Genomic DNA, 12,052 nt, shown 5'->3' with positions numbered 1-12,052 from the left:
AGTAAACTTATTAGTAATTAAAAATTATTTTTCATTCAAAGCATGTAATTGTATTTTGTTACTATATTTAACATCAATAGTAAATTTCAAAGTTTATAATTTCAAGTAAACATTTTTCTTTGTTTTCCACTTATGAGACTCATGTAACATGTAGAATTTAAAATACAAGCTTCTTTTAATAGCCAATATATACAACTAAGTAAAGCTATAGTTAGACTAAAGAAATAAAACATACATGACCTACAATTTTACTGTTTTAAATAAACCTGCAAGTAGTCAGTAAGTGATACGGTTTGGCTGTGTCCTCGCCCAAATCTCATCTTGAATTGTAGCTCCTGTAATTCCCATGTGTTATGAGAGGAAATTGGTGGGAGGTAATTGAGTCACAAGGGTGGGTCTTTCCCATGCTGGTCTCATGATAGAAGTCCCATGAGACCTGATGGTTTTATAAAGAGGTATTCCCTTACACAAGCTCTCTTGCCTGCTGCCATGTAAGACATGACTTTGCTCTTCGTTCGTCTTCTGCCGTAATTGTAAGTTTGCTGAGGTCTCCCCAGCCCTGTGGAACTGTGAGTCAATTAAACCTCTTTCCTCTATAAATTTCCCAGTCTCGGGTATGTCTTTATTAGCAGTATGAGAACGGAATAATACAGTAAGTGTGTTTAGTTAAAACCTGACCGATCCATAAAAAGAAAAAAGTTTCATAATAATTATCACACTGTAATAAAATCTCTACCTTGGAGAGATATAATACCTCCTAAACAGAAGTCTAGCATCACTAAATGTTCAATATCAATTAGAATTGAAATATAGAGGTTTTATTCTAGAAAAATGTCTATATACAGGGAAAACAAACATTAAATTCATGAAGTATATGTAATTTTCCAAAGACTTTTTCTTTGTTCTTGTGACATACCACCAATTATAAGACCAAAGAGATTCACAAATTAATCACTTCTCCTATGTATAGACATAGGAGAATATGTGTTTGTAAACTCTACATTAAAGATTCCATAAGTGGAATCTTTTTCATGTATTAACTTACAGAATAGAAGGGAAAATATAGTAACATCATTTTATCTCTTATTCCTTCCTTCATTCTTGAAAAAAAATAACCACTAAGGAAATTAGAGTTTTGATTTTCAAAATGGGCTCGCTGCACAACTGGCATGAGAATTACCTAGAGAGTTGGTTAAAATGTAAAAATACATGTTCGTTGGTCAAATAAATCATAATCTTTAGAGGTAGGGCAAGTGAATTATATTTCTAGAAGCACTGCAAGTGATTCCTTGTACCAAAGTCTAAAGAACAGAGTTAGAAACAGTTAACAGGCCATGCGGATAGTGGAAGGTAGGTACAAACGTGAGTTGAAAATACAGGCAATAACTGGTGTTCCCTTTCCGAAGAACTAATGGAGTATAGAGAGTAAAGCTCAGTTGCACTGAGGCAAAGAGGAGTTTCACTTTTCAGATTCTGTAAGGTACAACAGTTCCTTTTTCTTCTTTTTTTTTTTTAGATGGAGTCTCGCTCTGTTGCCAGGCTGGAGTGCAGTGCTGCAACCTCAGCTCACTGCAGCTTTCGACCCCTTGGTTCAAGCAATTCTCCTTCCTTAGCCTCTAGAGTAGCTGGGATTACAGGAACGTGCCACCACGCCCATGTAATTTTTGTATTTTTAGTAAAGACAGAGTTTCACCATGTTGGCCAGGATGGTCTTGATCTCCTGACCTCATGATCCGCCCACCTCAGCCTCCCAAAGTGCTGGGATTACAGGTGTGGGCCACCACGCCCGGCCAACAGTTCCTTTTTCTAATATGCTTCAACTATATCAAATTGTTAACAGGCCCTAGATAAGATATCAACAGGCTTTCAGTTTGCCCCACTGTGACCTGAAATTGTTGGTTGACCAGACATACATAAAAGACCAAAGTGAATGAGAAATTTTAAGCTGAAAAAGAAATGAAATCCTGCTACCAAGATCGGGAGACAGCCAAATCTATTCCTGACACCAATGGAGCTGTCACATTTCTCCAGTTTCGGATGAGTGTTTTCAAACTTGATTGAATGACAGAATCATAGGGGGCGCTTTAGCCAGGTGCAGTGGTTAGGATATGGTGCTTTAATAAGCAATCTGTAGTTTCAGCTACTCAAGAGTTTGAGGCAAGAGATCTGCCTGGGTGCAGGAGTTTGAGGCCAGCCTAAGCAACACAGTGAGGCCCTGTCTCAATTAAAAAAAAAAGAGAGAGAGAGAGAGAGAAATAATCATATTGGAAGCTATAATCTTATTACCAATGCCTGCAAGTCTGATTTGACTAGCCTGAGTCAGAATCAGGCCATCTATATATTTTAAAGCTCCCTAAGTGATACTAATGTGCCACCAGGTTTGAAAAGCACCATTTCAGATCATCCAGAAAGGAAGAAGAGTTCAAGTAGCTGAGAAGGATTTAACATAATAGAAACTATTTAGTGCTGAATACATCCCTGGGGTAAACTGTTCTCAACTTCTCTGAATTTATCATATCACTGTGATTAGGGGATGGTCTAGTAGTAACAGGAGCAGAGGAGCAAAGGTGGATCCTTTATGGGGAAGTAATTATTGAACTAGAAGAAGGAAAGGTCTGGTGTGTCAGTAATAGACTGTAAGTTTTACTGGCAATATTTCTGAAGGAATATTCATACTTCAGCAGGAATGGCATGAGTCAAAAGTATTATATGCAAATAAGGCCATAGGGGAAAAGTATGGAAGAACTCCAAGTATATTCAAAATGAATCAACCTCTAGCTGTGCTCCAGGAACCTTTTAACATGTTTCTTTCACACTAGCTTTAATGAAATCCTTTGAGTAATGCAACACTGGGAGAAGCCTTGAGTGATGGTACGTATTAAAATATATCTTAATATGGAGCACTCTACTTAACCCAACTTTTTCTTATGTAATGTTAGAAAACCTATATGACAATCATGCTAAAACTAAAAAGAAAGTTTATTCCTTATACTTCCTGTATTTTTTTAATTATAAAAATCATGATACATAGATTAAATAATTCATATTTATATGCATTTCTTACGCCTATCTAAAATATTTATAAAACTCTTAGATATGAGGTAGCATGTTAGAACAAGCTCTAGATTTAGAATCTGGAGATGTTAGAAAAGTCCCTGAATTTCTGCCTTGTCTGACTCTTTTGAAAGACAGAGATAATAGTGCTGTTCTTCTCTCCTTATAAAATCATTCTAAAGAGCAATTGCAGTAAGAGATGAAAAAAAGAAAACCTCTTTAAACTGCAAGCTGTTCATGAGGGATTGCCATTCCCTTATCTGGTAATTGTTAGGGGAAGATATTAGGGTTTAGTGGACACAACTGGTGCCTGTTCAGTTCTCCTGGGATCCACTTTATCAACTCAGAGACCCATCTTCCAGTTTCCACATGCTTTGCTGGTAATGACTCACACTCAAGACCTCCAGAGTATTCCTTTTGGGCAATGAAGTCAAAGGCACCTTGCCGGTATTGAGAGCTAGAAGCATATGGGAGTTTTTTTTTTTTTTTTAATCCCCCCCATACCCATACCACCCCATCATCACATTCCTTAGCCAACGACTGACTTGGCTAAGGAAAGTAAGCCAAGTCAAGTTTTGTACCTCCACAAGTTTTGTGGAGGTACAAAAGCCCAGCTTCTTTGTTTGGAGGTGAGATAAATGCTAAGGTATAATGTTATGATGCAGAGATTACCATGGAATTAGGCTAATGCTGTGGCTCCAGCTGATGTCTACTCTTCCTTCATTTCTTCTTCTTGCCGGCTCTGCTTTTTCTATTCATTTACTGATTTCTCCTGGGAGCACCCTCTTAATAAATCAATGCACTTAAATCTTTTGCCTTGGGGTTATTTCTGGGAGAAACTGGTCTAAGACACTGGTTAAAGGCTTAAATGCTTACATTCCAGGGACATACAGTCTAGTATATAAACCCATAAATAACTGTCCTAAGTGCCATCAAAAGTCTTGTACAAAGTATACGAACTTTGATTTTTATCTTTTCCACTCTTCCTGGTTTCTGGAGGGTGACCGTGACCAGGGAATTAATTCACCCTATTCCAACAGAAGAGTTGTTAACTAGCTGAAGAATTAGCAAAATGCTAGGCATGGCTGGGAGCAGAAGTGAGTCACCTAACTGACAAAGATACTAAGCAGAAGTCCACATGTAGAATTGAAAGATCCTCTAGACTCTTTTCTCAGCCTGGCTCCCAGGATACTAGCTGCTAATCTTATCAGCCTCCAAGCAGAAGAATTTTTCCCTGAGGAAAACAGACCAAGGAAACCAAGACAACCTATGCTGACAGTTAACGATTCCATGTGAAATAGGTGAGTCACCTGATCAGTTAGCAGATGACAAGCCCTTCTCAAGTATACAGGACCGCCAGTTGGCTTTTGAGTGAGTCAATCTTAAATATCAAAACACAGCAAGTATGTGAACATATTCGAGAAAAGCCTCTCACATGAAAAGACGGGGGGGAAAACAAACAGCAACAAAAGGAATGGTTAGAAAAGTAGAGGGAGTGCAAGAAAAAAAAATGATGGTTAATACTCTACAGTCAATATAGATATACTGCATTCATAATAAAACCAGGATGCTAGTAAAAGTAGCACATAAAGAACAAAAGAGAATTGACAGAAATTTAAAAATATGACTCAGGCAATTAAAAAATCATAAGAATATTAAAAGATAAAGTTAGAAAAAATTACAAGAAGTAATTATTAAATGCTTACAATTTTTCAGGTTGTATTTTAGGAGTTAAGAATATAGCAGAGAGGTAATACATTCATTAATTAGCTATACTTCAAAACATACAAAATAAAAACATACAATGTTATCTGTTAATTAAAAAATAAAATTAATATTTTATTAAATGCACTGAAAAAACAAATTTCCCTACCCTTATGGAACTTACATCCTAGTGGGCGAGCCAAACAATATTAATATGAATAAGTGAATTATATGGTACTTTAGAAGTGGTGGAAGTCAGAGTGTGTGACTGTGTCTGTTTTCTGTGTCATATCATTTTAAACAGGATGTTCAGAGGAGATGTCACAGATAAGGTAAAATGTAAAACAATCAGAAAGGTAGATATTTGGGGAAATGTAGGCCAAGGAACGGAAACAGAAAGTGCAAAAGCCAGATATTTAAAATGAGATACAAACTACAACAATTGAAGAATTGGTCTAGAATTGTTTTTTGAAATTTGGTCCCAGGACTTGTAGCATCAACTACCATAACTAGGAAATTATCATAAATACAAATTCTACTCAATCAGAAACTGGGAGTGAGGCCCAGCCATCAGTTTTAATATCTTCTACAGGTGATTCTGATGCATGCCTAAAGGTGAGAACCTGTTTTAGGAGAGCCAACATTAAACCAAATAGAGTCCTAGAAAGAGAGAAGAGGAAAAACTAAAGGATAGAACACTATCAATCACTTTCCCAGAACCAAAGGTATAAATTTTCAGAACCAAAGGTATAAAATTTCAAATTAATGTTATATTAAGGAGTGAAAACAAATATACAAGCACAAATAGGCTTACCATCAAAATACTAGAGATTAAAAAAATCAGAAAAGATTCCAGAGAGAAACAAACAACAAAAAACAAAACAAAACAAAACCCAGAAATATGAATGACATCAGATATCTTCTTCATATCAGCAATAATGGAAGAAAGTAACTTCAAATTCTGAGGGAAATGATAATTTTGAACCAAGTTTCCAGGCTATGAGGAAAGAAAAATTCATACTGAGATGTGCAGAGGCTCAAAAAACTGCCCTGCCATGTCCCAGTTCTCAGTAAGAAAAGAAGGAACTAAAATAAAACAGAGTAATGAGCCCAGGAAACAGGGCAGATATGTCAGGAGGGTGTTGATGGCCACTACAAACATGGTGAATAAAAGCACAGCAGTACAACAGTTTATCCAGAATAGCACAAAATAATAAAAGACAGGAAAGCAAAATGCAGTCGCTTCAGTGAGGCTTAGGAGAAGAGCTAGAGAAGGTTTTGTTTTTTAGTATTTTCATTATAAATTTTGGAGAAATATTTGGCTATTTTAAATGGACATAGATTATTTGATAAAATAAAAATGAAATTAAGCCCCCAGAAGGTGACATGTTAATTTTGCATATGCTCATTTATTCCTTAAAATATTTTTGAGTATTTAATATCAGTCTAGCATTTACTAAGTGCTGGGTAGAGATCAGGTCCCTGTATTCATGGAGGTTATCCTAATGAGTGTGTGTGTGTGTGTGTGTGTGTATGTGTGTGTGTGTGTGTGTATCTATGTCTATTTTATGTCTAGATCACAGACACACATATTATATTTTGATCACACAGATGGACTGGGCAGAGTGTGGGTAATATTTAAGAAACAGTCGTCAGTTCTCTTTAAAAAGGTGGCATATTAATGAGATGTAAGGAAGAAATGAAACATACACTCAAGCATATTGAGGTTAACATGACTCTGATGTGTTCACTAGAGATACCAGACTCAACAATTGAGTATACAGCACTGGAGCCTGAGGAAGAAGAATTCTGAAGAGATCATGTGGATTAAGGAGATCCTGGCACGAAGGTCTCAATGGAAGGCTGAGAGATTGAAAAGAGTGCCAGAATCCTGGGTCCTCAGGTAGCTGCCATATTTCAGAGGGAGATGGAAGAGAATAATGCTGCAAAGGGGAATAAGATGAGTGTTCAAGGAAATGGAAGGGGAATCATGCAAGTGAGACATTAATACTCCTGAATAGGGTTGCCAGATACAGCAAATAAAATTACAGGATGTCACTGATGGTGGGAATGTAAAATGGTACAGCCAATCTGGAAAAAAAAAAAAATGGCTTGGTAGTTTCATTTCAAACTAAACGTGGACTTACCATATGATGCAGCAACTGCACTCTTGAGTATTTACTTCAGAGAAATGAAAACTAATGTTCAAGTAAATGTCCTGTACGGATGTTCATTGTACCTCTCTTTGTAATAGCTCAAAATCAGAAACAATCTAATTGTCCTGCAATGAGTGAATGCTTAAACAATGGTACACCTATACCATGGAATACTACTAAGAAATAAAAATGAATGAATTATTGATACACAGGACAAGTTAGATAGATCAAAAGGGAATTTTGCCAAATATAAAAAGGTAATCCCAAAAGGTTTATTTTTCATTACTATTTACCTAAAAGAGAAATACAGGAATATTTCACTGACAATCTCTTAAAAATGGGACACTGATATATTCAACATTACTTAAAATTGTGTAAAAATACTCATTTTTATGTTTTGCAACTTTATGTCTTAATTCCTCCATGTGAGAAAAAAAAAATTAGCAATGATGAAAAAAGAGTATAATGTTTCAGACTATTTTGCTTCATACAATTAGATTCAGAGTGTTATTTTTCACTTTGGCAAAGAGCAAAAGAAAAAAGTTACGTGCTGTCTGGCAAGTGATAATTGTTCCTGCATTTTTTTTTTTCTTACTTAAAATGCTCAGGGTTTTATTTATTTATTTATTTATTTATGTTTTTCTGTACAATAAATCCTCACTTAACAGCATCAATAGATTCTTTGAAACTGCAACTTTAAGCTGAAGGACATATAACAAAACCAATTTTACCACAGGCTAACTGATAAAAACAACAGTTAAGTTCCTACACCATATTTCTGGTCACAAAACTATCACCAAACTTCTAAATAAAGACCGAAATACTTCTAATGTTAAACACCAAAATAAATGTGAGTTATACATACATTTAAGAAAGATCAATAAAAACAAGTAAGATAATTATTTACTCAATTATTTTAGATCAGGGTCCCAGGTGGCAGGAGCCTCGCCTGATAGCTCTGGGACAAAGCTGGAACCAGCCCTAGACAGGACGCCACCCAGTGGCAGGGCGCATTCACACACACCCACACTCAGAAGGGGACCATTTAGACAGATCAGTTCACCAAACCTGTGCATTTTGGGATATGGGAGGAAACAGGAGTACTCAGAGAAAACCCACGCAGATATGGGGAGAACCTGAAAACCCTACACAGACAGTAGCCCTGGCTGGGAACTGATTTTTTTTTTTCTCATCAACCTTATAACCAATAACATGGAATAAAACATTGAATCAAAGAGTGTTATTCAAGGCCCTGCTGTAGATCCAAATAGACAAAATTTATTTTGGTAAATTTGTTTTAAGAAATATCAGGCCATAGTTTACATAAGTACAAGTGTGTGTCTTGCACAGTTGTGTGCTTGTGCCTGGAAAATGCAATAGGTTTTTCTGTTTATTTATGAATAAACACTTTAATTTTAATATTAATATATGCTCACCAAAAAAAATGAGAAAACTCCAGGAAAATGTATCAATGAAAATAAGCATCAACTTTTACCTCATAGCCAAGAAGTGACTTTGTTAAAAATATTGCATATTATCTTTTCAATTTACATTAAAATAAAAGTGATCGGCCAACGACAATATTAGGCAAACCTAACAAAAAAAACCTCATCAATTACTATATAATTTGGCATTATTGTGTAAATATGCAGGTATATCTATAAGTGATTATATCTATATATATTGAACTTTGAGATTAAAACATTGAATATGACTCCTAAGCAAAATGGACAGATAAGAAAGATATAAAACACAGATGGGAAATTTAAAATATTATATTATAGAAAGTAAGATGTAGTCAATTGATCTAAAAATGTTTTGTGTATTATTAGTCTACATAATGAAAGTTATAAAAACATGGCATATATTTTGTCAGATTTTAAAAACTAGTAAATGTCTTTTTTAAATCTATAAAGATTTTGATAAATACACAACAAATTTCTGATACTATAGACATAATTTTATATTCAACATAAATACTCCACCCCATATATCTCTCCACTCAATGTATATGAATACTTATTGTTTAGGCAGATGTACTCAAAACAGGCATTTTACAGGCTGCAGTCTGCTGAAATTAAATCTACAGAAATATTATCAAACTTGCTATTGTAAACAAAGTATTTACCTTGGTGACTCTTAAAATGCTAGTAAGATATGTTGCATTTGGTTAATATTTTCCAAAATTCCTATAATTATTTTTCAGACAGTTAATATGAAACAAAGACTTCTCTTTTAAGCTAATTTCCACAAGTGATGTCTATATTCATTTCTTCCATTCTTTCACTGTATTCTATTATGTCTACCATTAGCATTTTACAACAATGTGTGCAAGTTTGAGGATTCCAACCACATTACCAAGTATTATTCAAAATGGAAGATTTTTTCACTTGAAAGGCTAAATAGTTGTTTTATAATTTGCTTCTTTGCCAGTAGAGAGCAGTGTTGGACATCATATGGACTCATTTATAATATCTGCTTTCTTTCCTCAAATGTTTCAGAATCACTCTATGAATAATGTAGGATTGTTTTTAAATATCAAAAAAGTAACAATTAAATAGCTAGAGAGTTACTAAGTCTAACTGCTATGAAATTTGACAGTATTTAACATACAAAGGACATTATTTATAACAAAAATATCTGGAATACACATTTTATGTATAGTAAATTCAAAATATGCCAATTTTATGTAGATAATATGTTTGCTAAAGAATTACTGTAAAATATTAAGGGAGAATAATTCCTACTTTTTATAATATAAAAGTTTTATCTTGCTTCAAGATTAATAAATATTGGTGGCATAACAAGGAATATTCTCATTATTTTAAAAAATGCATATATATCTTTGTAACCAATGCTGCAGAGCCTCAAATATGATAGGACTAATTTTCTTTGAAGCAATTTGACTCCATATGTGCAAAAAAAAAAAAAAAAGGAAAAGTATTTAAGCCTGTTAGCTACTCAACTGTACCCAGAAGATAAGCTATATAGGAGTAAGCCAATTTAATTTTATAGCCTTTATTTGGCTGACTTGCTATGGTCCCATTGCCAAGCAATATAGGAAAAGCCATTTTTAAAAAGCACATCATAACAGTCATTTGCTAAAGCAGGGTCAGAATCAATTGGATTTAAACTTATTAATCAAAATCATAATCCTGAAAAAAACTAAAATAGATCCACCAACAAAAGGTTATACTTTAAATTTGAAATTAAATACTCTAAAAAGGTCATCCTTTAAAGGACAAGGAAGTTTTGATAGAAAATGTTTAAAATATGGACTGAGTAGTAAAAAGTCGACATTTTATATTTTATTTAATATTTGTTCCTCATTTTATTATAACAATTCTTTATTAAATTATATTTGTTCTTGTTTTAGATGGATATAGGGTATATTATTTTTATAGTCTCTTGTTTTAAAACACAGTTTCCATGTTTAAGTCCAAACAAGTCTACTTGCTATAAACAAGAAACTGTGTTCATTGCTCAGGAGGCTCCCCCACCGAGTTTGTACCACACGGTCAGACTAAGAAGCAGCAAGTTTTTGTCCTGTCTGTGGAGTCCCTCCCATACTCAAACATCCTTCACATCTGAAGAGCGAGACAGGTGAAGTAAGTAGGGCATTTATCTGTATTGCTATCAACAGAAGTGTTATAAAAATAAATAGGCATCAACTTGAATAGAAAACCAAAAGCATGGGATTTGGAGCCAGGCAAGCTTCACAATCCATTTCTCACTAGAGAATCACATGATTATAAAACACATTTTTGGGCTGTGGAAATATTCTCATGTAACTTTCATTATTTTACAGATGTGAAAACTGAGGATCGAACTGAGGATAATATTACTTATCTATGCCACATCCATTTAGCTAGTTAAGATTTATGTTATATAGTTTCTATTGTGACAGTGGTTTAAAAACGAAGGCAGTCAAAAGAATATTCCATGTACTTTACAATCAGAGAAAATGAGTTTCCGAATACTGATTCCACTATTTTACTCTACCTTTCATAGTCTCACTTTCCTCATTCATAAAATAGCGAAAAACTCGGTGTTCTTGTGAGAATTAAATGAGAAAATACAACCAGCGACTAGCACAGAATGAATATTCAATGAATTTATGCTTAGAAATAAAAATGAAATAATAACAACCACATCAAGCAAATAAAAAGAGCCAATCCACCCACAATGAACTGCAAAGTAAGAACGAATAAAGACCCTATTTTAAGCCACTAAGATTTGGGTTTTGGTTCTTGAGGCAGCTACACTACTTACCAACACATACGCAAGTTATTTTTTTTTTCCTCAAACTGGTATTGGTTACTTTCAAACATTTATTCTTCTGAATTCCCACTGTAATTTAATTTAATTTATTTTCAATTCTCATTGCAATTTAATCAGATTTATATATAACATGAGACAAGTGAGATTTTAAAGATATCTACACATATAATATGTCTCTTTGTGAGGGTCTTTTAAGTAAGTGTTTATTCTGTTTCTTAGTGATGCTGAGTATATTTCATGCTAAATATATTCTTAGTTGCTTTATAAGTTTTGGTAAGTTAGATTATTTTTCAATTCTACTTATAACAATATATTGCTATATAAGGAATGTTTACCCAGTATGTGGTAAGCTTAACAAACACTCTTTTTTTTTTTTTTTTTTTTTTTTGAGACAGAGTCTCGCTCTGTGCCCCAGGCTGGAGTGCAGTGGCGCGATCTCTTCTCACTGCAAGCTCCACCTCCCGGGTTCACGCCATTCTCCTGCCTCAGCCTCCCGAGTAGCTGGGACTACAGGCGCCCGCCACCGCGCCCGGCTAATTTTTTGTATTTTTAATAGAGACGGGGTTTCACCGTGGTCTCGATCTCCTGACCTTGTGATCCGCCCGCCTCGGCCTCCCAAAGTGCTGGGATTACAGGCGTGAGCCACCGCGCCCGGCCGGCTTAACAAATACCCTTAAGCCTAGTAGTATTATTTTTTAACTTTAAGTGGGCTAGAATCCAATTATCAATAAAAGGAAATATATCTTTTTCCTTTTCAATATGGTTACTAATTATTTAATTTTCCTTGATCACAAAATTAGTTAAAAAGCAATGTTGTGCAACAGTAATAATAAGCATCTATATTTCATTCTTAATTT

The 12,052-nt window shown here is 34.6% G+C and overlaps 1 protein-coding gene across 20 annotated transcripts in view; it reads right to left on the bottom strand.

The window, feature by feature from the left end:
* GULP1 (GULP PTB domain containing engulfment adaptor 1) overlaps positions 1-12,052 on the bottom strand; it is a 306,186-nt gene that overhangs the window by 75,355 nt on the left and 218,779 nt on the right. The window lies entirely within an intron of this gene.

This window comes from Macaca fascicularis, chromosome 12, assembly GCF_037993035.2.
Source record: "Macaca fascicularis isolate 582-1 chromosome 12, T2T-MFA8v1.1".
Classification (NCBI taxonomy): Eukaryota; Metazoa; Chordata; class Mammalia; order Primates; family Cercopithecidae; genus Macaca; species Macaca fascicularis.
This window is presented reverse-complemented; position numbering and strand designations above follow the sequence as displayed.